The sequence below is a fragment of the Carassius auratus genome, chromosome 35, assembly GCF_003368295.1.
Source record: "Carassius auratus strain Wakin chromosome 35, ASM336829v1, whole genome shotgun sequence".
In the NCBI taxonomy this organism is placed as follows: domain Eukaryota; kingdom Metazoa; phylum Chordata; class Actinopteri; order Cypriniformes; family Cyprinidae; genus Carassius; species Carassius auratus.
The window spans coordinates 660,935-679,931 of NC_039277.1; the positions used below are offsets into that span (position 1 = coordinate 660,935).

At 43.7% G+C, this 18,997-nt stretch overlaps 1 pseudogene; it reads right to left on the reverse strand.

Annotated features, from left to right (window-relative positions):
* Positions 1-15,899: 15,899 nt before the first annotated feature.
* On the reverse strand, positions 15,900-17,302 carry LOC113053886 (uncharacterized; annotated as a pseudogene).
* Positions 17,303-18,997: the final 1,695 nt, after the last annotated feature.

An 18,997-nucleotide genomic window follows, 5' to 3' on the forward strand; every position in this document is an offset into this window, starting at 1 on the left:
TAGACTATAAAACCTGGGCCTGCAAAACACACTTGCAAGCGGCCCGAGCTAAATTCAACAAGCTTACTCTGCAGAGAGACGAGCTCCAAGATGAACTTGACACTGTTCACACAGAACTGAGACAATCTCACAGATTACAGAGTGGCTGGATCGGAGAAACGCACACCACAAAGCTTCTCCTGGCCCGCCACTCCAACCCTTTCAGCCAAGAACCCAGAGCTGAAAAAGGGGGTGTAAGCTCACGGCTCAAGAAATCACCAGCCAGCTTACAAGAACACCTGTCAACAACAGAAGGGACAGAACCCTTCCAGAGAACGCATGTCACTAAACCCTGCACTTCTCACAGAGAACTTCACAAGCTAGCCAGAAGCATCTCTACATTCAATCCAGATCCTGCAGGAGGAAATGACGTTCATGCTTCTTTACAAGCCATTGACTTTCATTTGCAAACTGTCGCCAACGTGACAGATGTGAACACAGTGTACCTGTTAAAAATCACGTCCAGCCGTGATGTGCATTGCTTTCTGGATCATTAACCAGAGACTGTCAAAGCGTCCTACCAGCAACTGCTACAGACTTTGATTCTTGAATTCTCTGATCCAAACTCAGACCATGAGCTCCTTATTGCTATGGACCTCAAACAGGGCCGATTTGAAAACCCACAGACTTTCTGTAGTCAGCTACGAAAAGCCTACTTCAGAGCATGCAACGAACCAGGTATGGAACAGAATGTCAACTTAAAAACTTTGTTCCTCCTAAACCTACATGCCAGTTGGAGTTTTCATCTCAGAATCCCAGCGTGTCCATGTAACAGGACTACACAAGAGTTACGGAACCTAGCCCACAAAGCTTGCACCAAGCAAAAGACTATTTGTGAAAAGACTGTAAAAAACCCCAAAGTCTCTGTCTCTGAGCACTGCTTGGAGTTAACCCTAGATGGCACCCTACAACACCACAGTCACAGATATTTTTACAGAGAGTCAATACCGTTCCAAGCCTGCAGAGGGCAACACAGTGCAGCCACGTCTGAGACAGCAGAGATCCTGAGGGTGCTGAAAGATCTTCTTCACATGAAAACTCGCAAGGAAGATGAGCCAAGCACCCAGAACACTGCACGTCATCTACAGACCACAGAGCTAACTGTCACAGCACAAAGTGACAACAACACCCAAGCTTCACAGTCAACAGCTGCACACCCTGAATGAGACAGCACAGGTCCTCACACCAGGTACCACAAACACAGGGTACCAGAAAATGCTGTTTTGACTACCTGCCTTCGCAGCGAGCTACACAAGACCGGTCCTCACCACCCACCGATCGTCACACCTGCCCTGATGCCAACATTCCTGGGCAGCCTTGTCAAAAAGGGGGTGGGCCGAAAAGGAGTCAACAAGGAAGACCTGATCGACACAGGATTAAAGCTGACGGTGATCTCATCTCACCTTTTCAAAAGACTCCAATTTGAAGCTAAGAGACAAGATCGAACTCTTACACCTCAAACTTATGAACTGAATGTACAGGTGTACAGACAGAATGACATCCAGTTTGAACAGGTTGTTTCCATTCACCTGACAATCGTTCCAATGAGTCTAATACATCCCATGTATGTCCCACCAATGAACACTCATACATTGCTCATCGACAAAGACCTGCTAGAACACTTGGACCCTTTTCTGAACTTCAAACAGCTAAAAGACTTTGCTCAAGTGCGAGAACCTTTTTCTCTCCAGCCACACAGGTTGCTAGAGCCAGACTGTCAGGTCGCAGAGGTCACGGGAACTCCCACAGAGCCAGAAGGTCAGGTCACAGAGGTCACGGGAACCCCAGCAGCCAGCCATGAGTACAACGCCCTAACGACAGGCTCAAGTTCATGCCTCTGTACCTTAGTCAACAAACAGGGTACGGTGGTACCAGCTTGCACCAAAGGGGTCGCTGTTCGGCTCAACCTGCAATGTGATCAAACCTTACACCACACGCTGGGTTTCTTCCAATCCTCACCTGAATGTGTGGAACTCGGACTCACACTTGCAAACTAGCATGTCAAACACCAACACCTGTTCCAGCAATGTGATAACATCACAAAAACACACAATGTGATCGTGTACTGGAAGAAGGTAAAAGGACACTCGAAGTTACCAAGTATAGACGAGGACTTTAAAGATCACACTGACACCCTTGCCAAAACTGGCACACTAAACAACAGTCTGTGGTCACTCCCAACCCACCCACCCACATTCAAGGTTGAAGTGATTACACACAGCATAAGAACTTTACTAGCTAAACTGCCTACCTCAGAATCGCTTACGCTGGCTCCGTTGTCTACACAGACCAACATAGCGGACATGCGGGCTTCTGAAACCTCCATAATGACTTTGCTTTACCACCTCTCAGACCCCTCCATCCACCCTGGCAACCAGTCTACAGTCACTGACAACCAAAGCCCCAGACCACTGCATGATACACAAACCATGCTGCGTGCACAGAACAATATTGTGGGTTGTGCACCGTCTGACATCACAATGCCAGGGCTTGTAATGCCACGGAGCAAAAGGGGGATACTGCCAATATATTTCCATGACGCAGCATGTGCTGCACCATGCAGCACCAGAGCCACTGACAAAACACTGAAGCAAGCGTCATGCCAGCAGCAAGATGTGGCAAAACATGGGCGAGGGCGAGCTAAACCCAGTCGCCGCCCACTAAGCAAAGAGGCTGCCCTGTCCAACCAAAGACAGCCCTCGTTTGTTTCTTTCTCCCCTTTCTCTCTCTCTCTCCCTATTATCTGTACCAGGATGCTGCTGTGGTTTGCCGTGCCATGCTGTCAGCCAAAGAGAGGACAGCTGCCACCGAGAAAACCGCTGAGACTCCTGACTACCGATGACAGGGCACACTACCCCAGCACTGTAACCGAATACAGCTGTACAAGGTTCCGATGGAGAGAGGACTCCCTCACTCACACTGAGGCCGATGTAAAACACATGTTCAGCCAACATGAGAAAGTGACTGTTACACAAATGGAGTTAAGTGGACACCACCACCGCTCCAAACTGTTCCCGGGAGCTTTGCTTAGAGCCGCTGCTGCCTCCAGAATGTTTAACATTGTTATGTCCAGTGTCAATGCAGTGAACCAGACCGTAAACTCCTTGAAACCACTGTTTACTGTCTTCCAGAAGGACTTTACACAGACTCAGCTGTTTACAGCGTTAACAACAGACATGCTGTGGGAGGTTAGCTCCTCCAATGACAGCCTAACCACGAGTAAAACCCCACCGTACATGATACCCTTAAGCCTTGTGTTAACTGTGCCGTCTTACGCCATCACCATGCCAGCTGACCTGCAACAAATACACCTGGTTAACTCTCTGGATAGCGCCTTCCTACGGCATGTCAACCCCAAACAGAGAGAAGTGAACGTGCTCCTGAACCAACCCATCAGCGAGTCAAGCCAAGTCTACAGACCTAAAGACATTGTCAGTGTCAGGATGTGGAAAAGCAACACCCACACCAAAACACACATTCCAAATGTGGTGGCCTACCACGACAGCGACACACAGCTGTACCTGGCCCCAAACATGCACATGTGTGCTTTGTCCAAAGACATTTATTATCTCTGCCTTAGCAAACCCTTCCTCAGACACAACTCTGAAGGAATCTGCGAGCTGCAACCCTGGGTCAGCGATACGTGCTGCCCTGCCGAAGCCAAGCCTCGTACACAAGTCACAGAAACCCAAGCAGAGATTGTGGGTAACAGATGGCTCGTCAACACTCCTGTGCGCTCAGCTACGCTGACCTACGACCAGCATGACACCGCCACCCGTGCCAACCTGCTTGACCAAGTACTGAAAGGTACCACCCAACACATTGACATTACTCCTGTCAACACAGCCCTCCAAGCACAGCCTCGACAGCCCGTTCTGAACCAGTCATCTGCGGTCCGAGCCTGGACTGCTCCCGACACTGCACGGTGCATCTCCACCGTCATTGGTCCCGCCCTGACTCGTGGCGTGACCTTCATCCTATACAGGATACTCAACGAGATGCAAACCTCTACAGCCAAACTCATGACAACTGTGGCTGGAGGTCTCCGATGAAATCCCCGGAAAGGTGGTGCCAAGTCAAAGACAACACCGAACCTCACCAAGCTGAATCCTCAGCTTCAGGAACCACTTGTCATCATGACCCACCTGCTACATGACCATCTTGAACCACCTGCCGTCATGATCCACCTTTCATCTGCCCATAGTGATGATTGCCGTCCGATGATGTCCACACAGGGACTTCATCCGACGGAAAAGGGGGAGATGTAACACTAATGAGCTGATGGTATTTCAGTCATCTGTCCATACTAGTGAATTCCTGACTCTTAACACGTTCGGAGCAAAAGACCAGAACGTGAGTAAACAAGGACCTTCGTTGTTTACATAATTCACCATTTTGGCCGCCCTGAAGTCGGCCACATCCTGCTTTACGTGACAGTTATTTACGACAAGAAATTCCAGAGTCACGTGGGCGAGCCTCAAAGGAGACACTAAACCAACCACATTCCAACATACACAAAAGGAAACCTTTCGTAAAGTTCCTTACTTTTGTAAGTACTTATTAATGTGTATTTTAAATATGTTTATGGATTGCATAAAATGGTTAATCCTTTTTATGTGAAGAGTATAAGTTGCTAGCTTATACTTTAGGAAATGTTCTCCTCAGCCTGGCTCTTTCTCAAATAGTCATGTGTATGTAACCCCCACCTTTGCAGGTCGTAAAACTTTACGACCTCCCTGGACAACAGGAGAGGAGAGAAGCCAAATCTTCTCCCCAATGCATTCTATGGAATGAATTCATTACCTTTTTGTTTTTATGTTTTATAAATGTATTACGTATTCCCTTTTGGTACATTTAGATGTTTCCCATATAAATTGGGACTATCTGCAGTGTTATCATGTGTTAAGCAAATCTTTGAATATGTGTAATTCTGCATTTGAATGTAACTTCATGTTTTGATCATCTATATATATTATGTTTAGTATCTGTGTAATCGTCATGCTGTGACAGACCCATTTATCTAGAGCAAAGTAATGAAAAATGTATGTAATCTGAATTACAAACTTGCTAGAAATATCCCTGAGGAAATCTGACACGCCCTAGATCACCAGGGGGTTGTTTCTACAGAGACAAAGGAACTTTTTCCCGCTGCAGATCGCGGACATTCATTGGCTGTTCCCTCGAAAAAGGGGCGTGAACCATTTCAAGCCATAAGAACGACCGAACAAGGTCCGCCCTCTCTTCTTACGCGGACTCCCTTCCCTCCTGCATCGACCAACGTTGCTTCCGCACGGCCTTAGGCCGCGCTCATAGCGCAAGCCCCCTCAGCACAGGGGCTGAGAGAAAAAGCCATTTTAATGGCTCCTTTGGAAGCTTTCATTCTTTTCTTTACTAAGTTTATTCAACTATTCGCCTCTCCACGCAAGGAAGACGAATTCTGGAACATTGTTTGTGGAACCTTTCAAATACCGCGCGAGGACAGAACAAAGGACCACGTGCTCCACGCTCACGCCAAGATCAAGCGCAGCGTGCACGCGCGTCACATGGCCTCCGGCACACGCCCGCTGTTTTCAAAAGGACAAGCGCGCAAAGCTCACAAGCTCGACGTCGATCTCACGCCACGCACTTTGGACACTTTGCAAGTATCACTTTCTCTATGGAGATTTAAATGCTGCTTTAAATTATTGCTGTGATCTGATCGTTGTTGGCTTCCAAAAGTTACTGACTATGATTTCCATACCTGAGCTCCTTATGTGATCTCATTCTATTTTCTCTCTCTCTCTCTCTCTCTCTCTCTCTTTTATTTGGATTCCGTTATGTCTTGTAAAGCTTACTGTTTGTATTGTCGTACGCATATTTACTCTGTGTGATTTGTAGTTTGATGTATTACTAGTTTAATTATTAAAAACCCATATACTGACGATTGGCTTGGACTCCACCCCACTCACATTATGAGTCACTGAGATGTCTGATCTATAGCTACAAGCTCTAAATTTAGAAACTAAATTTATCATAAGGATAGGATAATATTTTCATGGCCAGAGAATACTTTTCCTTGAATTATAAGGCGTGATAACTTTATTGAAAATCGATAGGTCAACAGTGGTTTGCTGGACATACCACTGTTTGATTTGCAGTAATTTACAGTAAGAGATATCACAATAATTGGTATGAAGAATGGAATATTGACATATTAATGAGTAAGTTACAGTGCCCTGTGATTATTTATTGGTATAATCAATTGAGCTATTTTTCATAATCAATCAAATTTAATGTAACTGTCATCTGAGATATAAATTAATCATATTGCTGATTAATTATTCAAATTCCCTATATATCATTTGAGTTAATTATTCTGTAAAAAAACATTGTTGTTACAGTTGTATTATTCATTGTAATATATTAAAATCCATTTCTGATACTAATACATTCATGTTTAATTTGATTGCAAATAAATGCACAGACACTATTTAACTGAACAGAGATGACATCATTGAATTCAATGATGATCTGCCTTTAACTATCATTTTGCATTATTGACACACTGTTTTCCTAATGAATGTTGTTCAGTTGTTTTGATGCAATGTATTTTGTTTGAAGCACTATATTAATAAAGGTGACTTGACTTGACTTTATAATGCCTGAATAATTTTGTTCATAAAGAAATAAGCCATTTTTGTGTTTGATCAGTTACCTGTGTCGTCAGTATGCAGCAGACACACCCACCTACACGATTTAAATATATCGCTTATCCTGTCCCAAAAGACCATAAACACTGCATATAACATCTGAAGTAAACATTACTTTATTACACATAACATAAAAACGAGTCCCATTTGTCTGATCAGCTTCAAATCGAGTTATTTTATGACAGCGGTTTGAATGTAACTCAATGGTGCTCTCTGCTGGTAGGGATTAGTAAGATGGCAGATCGAACACTTTCCGGTGGCTTCACTGCCTGTTGGCAGTTTAGAACGCGATGAGTGATCCAGTTATATATATAGATCAGTGCTCATAACGCGTATACGGGTTAATCGACTACACAGGGTTTAAACAGCATAGTTAACTACACCATTTGTAAAGTGAGAAAATAAGTCTAATCTGTTGTAAAAGTTCTGTGAGACATTTGTAGCAACTTGTAGAAGAAGTCAACTCATTTGACAACTCATTTTCAACCTAATATGGGTATTTTTGTGTTTGTGACCTAGTTTGTTTGTTTGTATATTTATTTACTTTATTGGGGGTATATTTTTGTTTGTTTGCTTGCATGTTCATGTTTTTTGTATGTTATCGTTTGTGTTTGTGTGTGTGATTGTATACTTTTTTGCATTCTCAGTATGTTTATGTTAAGGTTGAAAGATCTAGGGGTTAATAAAAATTATAAATGTAACTAAATTAACTAAGCTGACCCGCAGCACCACCATTTACAACACCAGAACCACCGCATGTTTAGGTCTTAGTTTATCAATAATCCAAAACAGATGACAAGTATTTTTGAGAATACGAACGTCTCTTAACACGGTTAGTCGCACTTGATGTTCTTAAGTTAAAGTCACTTAAAGTCAGCTGTATTGTTAACATTAGTTAACATTAGTGAACCTACAAGAACAAACAACGTACAGCTGTATGTTTATTAACTAACAAAGTTTAATAAATACCGTATTAAATGTGTTGCTCATAGTTAATGTTAGTAAATACATCAGTCAACAAATGAAACTTTATTGTAAAGTGTTACACTAGAAAACTAGGTTTTGCCTGATAGAGTAAATTTATTAAAAATAAAAAACTAATAAATGTAAAAATAAGTCAGAAGAGTTTAGTAACCTTGTTTTAAGTGACATTAACTAATTAAGCAAACAGACACAGCTTTATCCATTAAAACATTTATTTAGCTTTCAGTTTCAGTCACCAATTCAAGTAAAAAGATAGATAGACAGACAGACAGACAGACAGACAGATAGATAAACCACTCATTCATTCATTCTGTAGTAGCAGTCCATAGGACAGAATCCAGCAAACTCTTTGTCTGAATAGAAAGCTGTGAAGATGCCCTTCTTTCCAAGACCAGTATCTACAGCCATCACACATCTGCTGAGCTCCAGCTCCACTCTGTATTTCTTCCTCACATCTGGACTGACAGACTTCCAGTCAACCATACCTTCACAAGAGAAAAACAAATTTCAATCAGGACCACTTCCGTCAAGTATATTTAATGACAATTATAATTGCATACAGTTAGTGTTGGCGGTATAGTTATGTTCTGGGCAAAACTCCACACGCCTGTCCATGCAGCTATGCTTGGACAGAGCGGGGAGAGCAGCAAGACAAACCCCCCTGGGGTACAGTACAGAACCATTATAAGCATACATAATTACAATTCAAACAAAGTTGTAAACAAAATGTCATAGAGACTGCTTCCAATGAAGACACTGTAAAGAAAGAACAAGTTAGATCAGATTACAGGTTCAGTTGGTGGAGTTGGGGTTGGAGGAGGGAGTTAATTGCAAGCAGCAATGCGATGGAGAGACACTGAATGATGGGAATTTAAATAGACCACAGGTCATAGGTGTCAAGACTGGATTGGTACACGTCAGGAACAGCTGACTGTCAGCTGATGCAAGCATGACTAACATGACCTGACTGAACTAACGCAAAGCTCGATTTTGAGAGATTCAAAAAAGAAGTAACCTATAAGTAGAATAAAATATCCAATAAAAAAAGAAGCATAAGTGTCTGACAGTGCAAGTCTGCAGTGCTTTTATTTATTAATAAATAAAAAGAAAACAGATAGAATAAAAAAAGAATAGAGCAAGCTATTCGGTTAACGTGCATGTACCACTCCAACATGTTGGGTTAACTTCCAAAGAGTGAATGTCCTTCGAGTGCACTTTGGGCAATGGTACAGTCAAGGAATGAGGATCTAATACAAGAGGCAAATCATTCAGAGTAAAGTTACTGACAGTGCTTGTCTCCATCTTCTAATGTTGGCAATGTGCCTCTGAAGGAAAGTCAGTGTCTTTCTTAGGTGTGGTGGATATGCAATGTTGAAAGCAAAATACATCCAGAAGGCTGTTATGAAGGCTTCATCAAGGCTGGTGCACGGACACACATATATTTCATTTTCTGTCACCACACTGAGCCCTCATTTTGAGAAGAATCAAATCTAAAGATTCGAATTGCTTTACTTGAACTGAGTCCAAATTGATTTAGTTTATACTTCATCAACGGTTCATCCAGCAAACTTAAAATTCACTATATCCTTAAAATCTGTTTGAGTTTACTTCATGAACAAGATAATACAAACAGAGAGATAATTTATACACTACAGGCTAGGTAGCACAGGATCTGGGCAAAGTTTAATCTTAAAATACACAACACAAGACAATACTTCTTTATAAATGAAACAAGAATTTATTGAGCTATTCTATAGATTATATGGATCTAAAACTAAATGAACAAATGCACACAAACATACATACACATACAGTTGCAACGGATTTATGAGGTGAGTTAATGAGAAAATCTCTACCAAATTCACAGGCCTATCAAGAATCAATGAAATCAGAGCCCTAGTTTATCTTTACAACTTAATAACGACCTTGCACCATTTCAGCAATAGATAGAGGTTTGTTTGCCTTCAGATTTCTTAATGGTTGTCCTTTTGAGATATTTTGTTGAAAAGTTCAGTTCGTAGAAAGATTCTCAAGCAAGCTGGAAGCAAAGTCATGGGATGATCCTGTATTGGTTCTTTGTGTTGAGGTCCACTAATTATTAACAATTCCTGGGGCGTTTCCATACATTGGGATCATGTGATGCTGTGATACACAGGGTCCTTGTATCTTGTAAAAAGAGTTAATTAAATCAGCTCCTTTTTAGAGACTCAGGATGTCGATGTCCTATTAGTTTCCTCATGAGCGGGGGCATTTCGCACAGACCTTTCCTCTGTTGTATGATCATGTTATCACTTCGCTTAATGTCGCAATGTCCTTTAGCCATTTGTTTCCTTGACAAAAAGGGGTCCAGACAATCTTGAGCATTGTTTTCCTCAGCTAATCATTAACTGTGTTCAGATCGCAGATGGGAGAAAGTAGGCTCTTATAATTACTTTGGCCGAAGCAGCCGATTCTGCAGTTATTGGCGTGACTGTTCACCGAAGTCTTACAGTCCCCCTTTTGCGCGGTGATGTTCCTGGTGCAAACATTGACGGGCACTAGAACAAGAGACAGAGAGAACAGGCACACACACACACACAATACACAAACAACATCTCCATGACTTGCTGAATTCTGGTGCTGGACTTGGGTAACTTGGGATAGATGGGGTAAGAACACTTCAAGTGACATAGGGGTGCATTGTTTAGGATTAGTTATAATTGGGTTTTCAATCGAACTAACTGTCAGTGGTTCAACAAAGTGGTATGGGCGTAATCTCAATCAGCTTGTTTGAGTTCTTCAATATGGGTTCCTGGTCAGTTTTAACACGTTGAAAAAAAGAAAAATTCTCAGGATGCCAGATGTGCGTTTACTGAGAGACTCTTTTACAGCATTCACTCGCTTGTGCAGGAGAAAGGCTAGTATCAAGATCAAAATACATCCTACGATAGTAGAGATGCGTAGCGCTGTGTCAGCAACAGACCAAGATCAAACGATTGGCTCACCAGTGGGCGGAAAGTGAGCTATAGCATCTAAGGCTGTATCCGCGGGAGTCAAATCAATCAGTTGTGTTCTTTCCTCCCTGATCCTTTCTTCCAATTATGGATCAAGGACGAAGGAATGCGGTTTGAAGAACATTGAGATTTCAAGTTCAGCCTAATACTCATCGTCGAGGTAATACAATGCTAGATCATTGATATGGAGGATCGAGCCCTTAGTGACATTTATCCATAAAGTTTAGGTTAGGCAAATTAATTGATCGTAGATGACGGTAGCTGTACACTCTGAGGTGTTGACTAGCCATCATTTTCCGACAATTTTGGTTTGGGTTGCCTTAATTTAGATGTGGAAAGCTTTTCACAATGATTTAGTAAAACAAAATAATAATTTTGGTGAAAGGAGTCAATCCTGTTATCTCTAGATCTGGATCATCTAGGGGATTTCCTGAAGGGGACTGAAAGGAAAGGAAGTTATAGTAAGGGAAGAAAGGGAGAAACACACAGAGAAGGAAAACAAATAAATAAAAAATAAAATAAAAAAATAAACCCAAGAGGGACACAAGGACACTGACTGAGGTTAAGAATGTAAACAGACTGTCACATGTGTGGAGTGACTCCTCTCCACTAGGAGTTGGTCCTAGCAGGGCTGTGAAGGAGTCTGTGTAGGATTTGTCTAAAATCCTTTTGGTCATAGTAGGCTTTTCGACCTTCCACGCTTCTTTGGAGGTTTTGTTGTGCGAATACGAAAGTCGCTCTCAGGTGCTGATGCAACTCTTCCAGGTACTGGTGAGTGGTGTAGGCGGTGATGAGGTTCATGTCCCCAGGTTGGTACAGCAGGTGTAACGGTAGTGTCATTTGCCGTCCCATCATAATTTTGAATGGGGGTACTCCAGTAGACCGGTGAGGGGTCGCCCTGATGGCCATCAGTACAAGAGGAAGCTTGACATCCCAATCCTTTTGATTGGCAGACACATACTTCTTCAACCTGCTTGCCACCGTCCTGTTGACTCGTTCGACCTGGCCTGGGGAAATTGGGTGATGACTTATATGAAGCCAGGGCTGTATGCCCAGGAGTTTCCTTACTTCCTGCATAACTTCGGCGGTGAAGTGAGTTCCTCGGTCAGAGTTGACTCTTAAAGGCAGTCCAAATCTTGAGAAGATGTGGTTCATTAACAGGCAGGCTGTTGTTTCTGCTGTGTCGTTAGGAGCTGGGAGACACTCTACCCACTTTGTGAATTCACAAACCACAGTGAGGACATATTTGTTACCTCGTGTTGACCGTGGTTCGGGGTCCTACCCAATCTATTTGGAGGTCTGACCATGGGTTGGTCATTCCCTTCCGTTTTAGTGGTGCTCGGTGTTTTGGATCTGCCGGTTGGAAAAGGCAACACACCAGGCATCCTTAAACATATTCCGCCAGGTCTTGCTGCATGCTAGGCCATTACACCACTTACTTGAGCATTTCGTAGGTGGCCTTGGGACCATGGTGTTGAGTGCATGGTTCATCGTGGGCGTGTGTCAGCATCATCCCCCTTTGGCCCTGAGGAACTACGAGCTTTGGCAAAGTTAGGGGCTCAGGGACATATGTGAGAATGCCGTCTTTGAGATGCAGCATGTTGCATTGGATGAACTGGATAGGTCGGAGGAGGAAATGGGATGAGTTAGTGGGTCAGAAATGTGAGTGGCGATGGTTTGTAGGTTTGGATCCAATGCTGGGAGGGTGAGGAGATCATCATCCGTGAATTAAGGTGAGAGTTCAATGTGGGAGGAGGTGGGGGTTTGTACACCAGTGGCGTGCTGGTGGCGGGTTATGGCCCCCACTGATGGGGTGGGTGGGAGGGTAGAAAATGTCCAGGACTCTCCATGTAATGCACCTGCTTTGGCGTGGGCATCAGTTTGGTCATTGAGATCTTTGTCTTGTCCTGGTTGACGTGAGTGACCTCGGACCCTTTTCCAATAAACGATCATGTCATGGTCGGTGACAATGGTATCGCATGTTTGGAAGAGTTCCTGATGTTTGACTGGCTTGTTGTTAGTTGTCTTGAATCCATTCTGTTTCCATCCAGATAGATGGCATGTGAAGCTTAGACGGGCATAGTTGGAGTCGGTACAGATGAGGAGTTCTCTGATGTTGTGGGATGCAGCAAGTTGTAGTGTGATGAGGATGGCTGCTATTTCTGCATATTGTGATGATTGAGGGCCCAGTCTCAATCATTGTTGTGGTTGGAAAGGGTCGTTGTTGAGCCAGACCACAACAGCTCCAGCCTTCAAGTTGCCCTGTTGATTGTAAGAACAGCCATCGATGTATGCTGTGGGCATGCCTTCACACACATTCTCCTCGAAGTACCTGTAGTTTGTCACCTATGGTTGTGACCGTTCTTTGGTTTCCACTGAATTGTGCGGTATGTACATTGAACAATTTTGGCAGGCTGATAGCCCATTGCCCAGAGATGACTTGTGGTTTTGGGCATATCTTGCCTCGACGTCCCGTCCTTGGAGCGTCATTTGCCATGTAGCTATGCGTGCGTTGGTTACCACGCCATCCCTGATTTGTTGGCTGTTAAGGAAGGTCACTGGCTGGTGACACATTTCTATGATGACCTTTTGCGCTCCAATGTAGTTGGAGAAACGCTGAATGGCCCATACAGTGCAAAGCAACGCTTTTTCACAGTCTGAGTATTTGCATTCTGGGGGAAGCAATGTTTTGCTGGCATAAGTGACCACTCATTTGTCTTTGTCATGGAGCTGGTAGAGGCCTGCACTGAGGCAATGATTGGAGAATCCAGATTCCAGATAGAATTCCTTTTCTGGTTCGGGGTAGGCCAGACATGGTGCAGAGCATAGGCGTTCTTTGAGCTTGCTCATAGCTGTGTCCTGAGCTTCCAACCAATCAAAGGGTTCATCCTTTTTCAAGAGGGAAGTTAGTGGTTTTGTGATGTCAGCATAGTTCTCGATGAACTGTCGTGAGTAATTGCACACTCCAAGAAAGCTTCGTAGCTCAGAGATGTTAGTGGGTGTTATGTTTTTTAATGTTATGTTTTGGATAGCTTGTATACGGCTGGACTGTGGTTCGATGCCATCACGTCCGATGAGCAAGTCAACATAATTTACCTTAGTTTTACACCACTGTCCTTTGTGTAGGGCAATTTTTGCTCCTGCTGTTGTCATCTGGTTCAGGACGTGGTCAATTTTGAGGCGGTCTGCCACATTTGAGCTTTTCATAAGGACATCATCCACTTAAACAAGGTTACCTCTGGCTCTGGCATCAGGGCATGCTTTGTTTAGGAAGATGTTAAATTCTGCTGGTGAGTTGGCATAGCCGAAAGGGCACCGTGTGAAGGTGTACTGTCGATTGCCAAAAGTGAATGCCAGTTTGTGTTGGTCATCAGGGTGGACAGGGATTGTCCAAAATCCGGAAGCAATGATCCAGTGTAGACAGGATTGTTGAGCCTTTAATTTTGGGAATCTCTTGGTCCAACTGAGTCATGGGCCATCGTGATAAGGGAACTTGTTGTTTCAACTTGCGATAGTCTATGGTGGGCCGCCATTTGCCATTTGGCTTTATGACTGGCCATATTGGGGCAGAGTAGGTGCTGTTACAAGGCCGGATGACCCCCTTTTCCAACATGGAGTCAATGATCTCCTGGACCTATTCGTATGACGCTATAGGAATTTTGTACTGCCGCACAAATGTGTGTGGTGCATTTGGATGTGTTGGGATGCGCACTGTGTGGATATCAGTCAAGCCACAGTCCAGGGAATCCTTTGCGAAGGAGTCCTTGTATTTGCATAGAATCTCTCGAAGTCCTTGGCGATCCATTTCGCTGTGGAGGGCATCCGCCTCACTCAGGATTTGTTGGACTTGCGCATTGAACCCGGTGTAGGGTTCCTCTGTTGAATCATTTGAGGTACTCTGGGCCTCAGTGATCACCTGTCCAGGTGATTCTGTCGCAGACTGTGTTGAGACAGCATGGACAGCGAGATGCTTTCTTTGGACACTGGCAGAACACAAGTGATGGCAATGACTTCGTGGGGCTTTGTGAATGTTACGGTGTCATCGCATTCATCCTACATTAGTTCGGCTGGTATGGGACCAATGACAGGTACTGTTAGCTCAAAGTCATGGAACGCTTGGTTGATGAGCCATCCCAGGTGACTGGCTTTGGGAATGTTGATGTCCTTGGCCATACAGTTGTTGATCAACACATGCACGGCTCGAGATGATACTTCCATGAGAGGTGTGGCTTTAAAGGTCAGTACTAGTCTTAGGTAGGTCATGGAAGGTTGGAAGAAACCTAGCTTACTGTTGAGAGTTTGGCCAGGTCACATGTTGAGGTGTACGCTGACACTCTTGCTGTAGGCAGGTATTGTGACCTCTTGCTCATTGATCATTGCGCACGCATCTGGGATTGTTTGGCCAGATTGAAGGTTCTTGAGATTGACTGAAGATGGCTGAGTTTTCAGACCACAGGCCTAGTGCTGCATCAGACACTGGTGTGTCTTGGACGTTTATGGCAGTCATGATTTGAAGAGAACCTGAGTCTGAGTCAGATGCTTGCCATGAGCAGAGGAAAGGGTCTTGTTTCTTGCTACTCGGAGTTGAGCTTGCTCTTGGCTTTGACTTTGCATCGTCAGTCAGTGAATGGGGGGCGGTGTCCGTGGCTTGACACTGTGACTCGTTGGGTTTTACCGACTGGAAGGGCAGGGGTTTGTTGGACTCTGCTATGATCTGGAGCATCAGGTGTTGAGTTAGGGACTAACTCTGTGGCTGGGTTTTCAGGTAGGATTTCTTGTCCATCTGAAGTTAGGGTAGTTATAGTTCTTTGAGAGTGAGGTGAAGGAGTGCTGTTCTCTGTGGTTTGTTGGGTCAGGTGATCGCTGTCTTCTCGTCCGGCTGCTAGTCAGGCTGTATATGGTTTCTCTTTCTTTTCCCACTTTCGGTCTTCCACCTTTAGTTGGAAGAACTCTTTCATCATCATCTTCATCAGCTCTTGGGAGTCAAAGTACGGTGAAGTCTTTTGTTCTTTTGTGGATTCAGGTTGAGCTCGGTCAGCTAGGGATCTTTGTGAGTTTTTTCGTCGATTCCTTGGGCTGGTTGCTCCATGGTGTGTTTGTCATTTTCCCATGGAGTTTCCGTCGAATTCCCTTTTTTTTTTCTCTTGAGTTTCCAAATGAGCTTGGCTGGTTCCACAATCTTTCCCTATGTCTCTCATGAGGTCTTTGGTCCCATGAGTTTTCCCAGTGAAGTCCAGGTGAGCAATGTCGCCCATGTCGCCCAGGCCTTATGTGCCAAGTCTCGCAGTTGTTGAGCACTCATTGTGCGTGGACATGCAAGGACGCCAAGATGGCTTACCCTGGGGTGAAGATTCCTCAGGAAGAGGGTTTTAAAATTTTCATCCTCCTCCATATTCTGTTCATTGCGAGTCCCGAAGTAGGCTTGTCTGAGTCGGCTGTAGAACAATTGGGAAGGCTCCTGACGACCATGTTTCGTCTCCAGGGCAGGAACTAGTCCTTGTCCCGACTCAGGGTCAGCAAATTCTTTGATGAGGGCTTCTCGGAGCAGCTTGTAATCAGTCTTTATGTGGGCCAGCTGGCAGTCCAGGAAACTGCGAACCTCTGAGCTGGATGTTGCTCGGATCAAATGAAGTCTATCTTTGTCGGTCTCATTTCCAGATGAAAGTCGACATCTTGCAAATATCCTTTGATCTCCTGACTGCCTGGCCCATTTGGGATAAACTTACCAATGTTCCTGGTGAATTTGTTGAGGTCCTTGAGGTCCAAGCCACGTGATGATCTATGGCTGGCTGGAGCCATTTCTTTCAGCTTTGACGTTACATAAAGTTCTTCAGAGGGAGCTGGTGAGTTTTTCAGCACTGCCCCCTCCCCCTTTTTATCACGTGTCAGTCCTGGAACAGGGGCTGCGGGCCTGCTTGGCAGGGGTGAGACTGGTGCCCATTGTGTCCTTGGAGGTTCAGAACGCAGCGCGTAGGCATGTCTGAGTTCCTCTCTGAAGCTGATGGACTCCTCTTTGACGTAGTCCAGCTGTCGTGTTAGGTGGCTGATCTCCTTTCTTGACTCATCCAGGTGAGTTTCAAGGGCTTTAATTCTGCCGTTCTTGTCTCTGAAGTCGACCTTTTCCATGAGCTTTTCCGCATACTGTAGCATGTTGGAGAGATCAGCGTAGTCTTCCTTGACTTGTTCCATTCCTTTTGTAGTAGCTACTAGTGTCTCTTTTAGCCTGGTGATCTCCTCCTCTGTGCCTTGTTCCACTTCATCTGGTTCTTCCCGTTGTTCCTGAGCCTCCAGTTCTAGCTGCGTGATGCGTCGTTGTGTGCGTGTTAGCTCCTGCTGGTGATGGGCGGCATGCCTGTCGCTCAGCTTGAGGGTGGCGATGAGTGTGTGGCTTAAGGAGCCAGTGATCTTGGCTAGTTCTTTGTGACTGTAGCTTTGACTTGGGTCTTGTCTCATGAGGCTTGTTATGTTGTCATCCAGCTGGTCCTGTGTCTGTTGTTTCAGTGTTTCCGCAGGCTTAGGTAGGAGGCTGTCTGTTGTGACACTTAGCCAAGTCTCGAGGTCCTCCCAGTGGCCAACAGGGTCTGTTGTGCGAGGCATGTTTTGCCACTTTGAGGGAAATCTAGAACCTAGACTGACACAGAACTTGAAGACGAGAAAACAAAACAAACAAGGACAAACAGAGGTGTAAAGGTGCAATGTCAAGTGTGTTGATGTTGAGTGTGTAATGGGCAGGTGAGCGTAGTTCTTAGTGACTGTGAATCTCTGGTGGGTGTGCTTCTAATTTGTAGTTTCTGTGGGGAAAATAAATGAGCACGCAAAGGTAGAACAGCTAGAGAACAGAGGGAGAAAAGAAGAGTAACAAACAGAGCAAGGGACAAAATACTATTTGGCAGCTTCCACTTTGCCTATAAAATAAAGGGTTTTCTTTTTCTTGTAAAGAAAGATAAGAGCCAATGGTAAGAAGAGAGTGAGGAAGACAACACAAAATTCTGGTTACAGAATGAGGACAAAAAAAATAAAAAATAAATAATAATAATTAGTTTGATTTAGAAGGATGCTTCTAGACAGGGCTTTTGAAATGGGAATTTCTAAATACCAGGACTAATTGATATTAAAATTCCTCAGTGCGGAAGAGAACAATAGCAATGACCGTATTGGTTTCTCAGCAAGTAGGATTGACAACCAAACATAAATCAGAGCATTTCTAGCTGCGTGTTCAATATTTGGCGGACGCATATCGGCTCTCTTGTTGACCTACGTTAGCCTTGGGTGGGTAGGGATCCCAGGGTGAGAAGGGAAGGTACGGTGAGAGTCAGACAATTTTGAAATGAAGTGTTCAGGTTTCACAAAAATGTTGATTAAATGTTTCTAAAGTTCTCTGCTTTTATGATTCTTACAGGTACAACCCAAAATGGCAACAGTAGTCAAATCAGAGGAGGACAGCTGAGGGAGAGAAGAAGATAATTTTTGCTCCCAATGTTTAGGAAAGATGACAGGGTGGTGGCGCTGTTGAGTCGATACACCTAAAAGTTGGTTTAACTGTGTTAGCAGGGATAACACTAACTAACCTAAGTATTGAGGAAAATCCTAATTTTCCTTTTGGAGTTTTGCCACTAATAGGCTTAAGCCACATGGGCAAACATATGAAAATTTCATATAGAAATTAAATAGCAGAGAGGGAAAAAAGGCCTAGCAGGTAGACTCAAAACTAAATTGCAAATTAAATTCAAATTTCAAATTAGAAAAGGTATTTCCTGATTAACAATTAATTAATTAAATTTTAAAAACTGCTAAAAGCAATTTAAATTAAATTAATCAATAAGTATCCTGAAATAGGGTAGCCAAACCCTACTTAACTGCAGAAGAGCAATAATGACAGTTAAGGATTTAAAATCTTTAATGTTGTTTTAATTAGATTATAAGAGCAATTATAATTCAATTATCAGCAAATATTGTTGCTATATCAAAGCAAGAACTGAATTTAAATTAATTTATTAATTTAATTTATTTATTTATTAAGATTTCATAATTCTCCCATATCATAACGTTCAGACACTCTCTCAGAGCACCGCGTTTCCAAGTGCACTTGTTTTAGTGAACTAACTGGCAAGAGAACATTAATTAGCTAGATTAATGTCTCAAACCGGGGAGATAACTTACATAGACGAATTTGATGTGGAACACGCACAAACAAATCGAAACTATGGAGGCCTTTATCTTAAAAGAAAGGAAAACGAGGAACACGCTCGCTTCTTTCTTATGCACTTAAGGGCGACTTATTTTGTCTCTGAG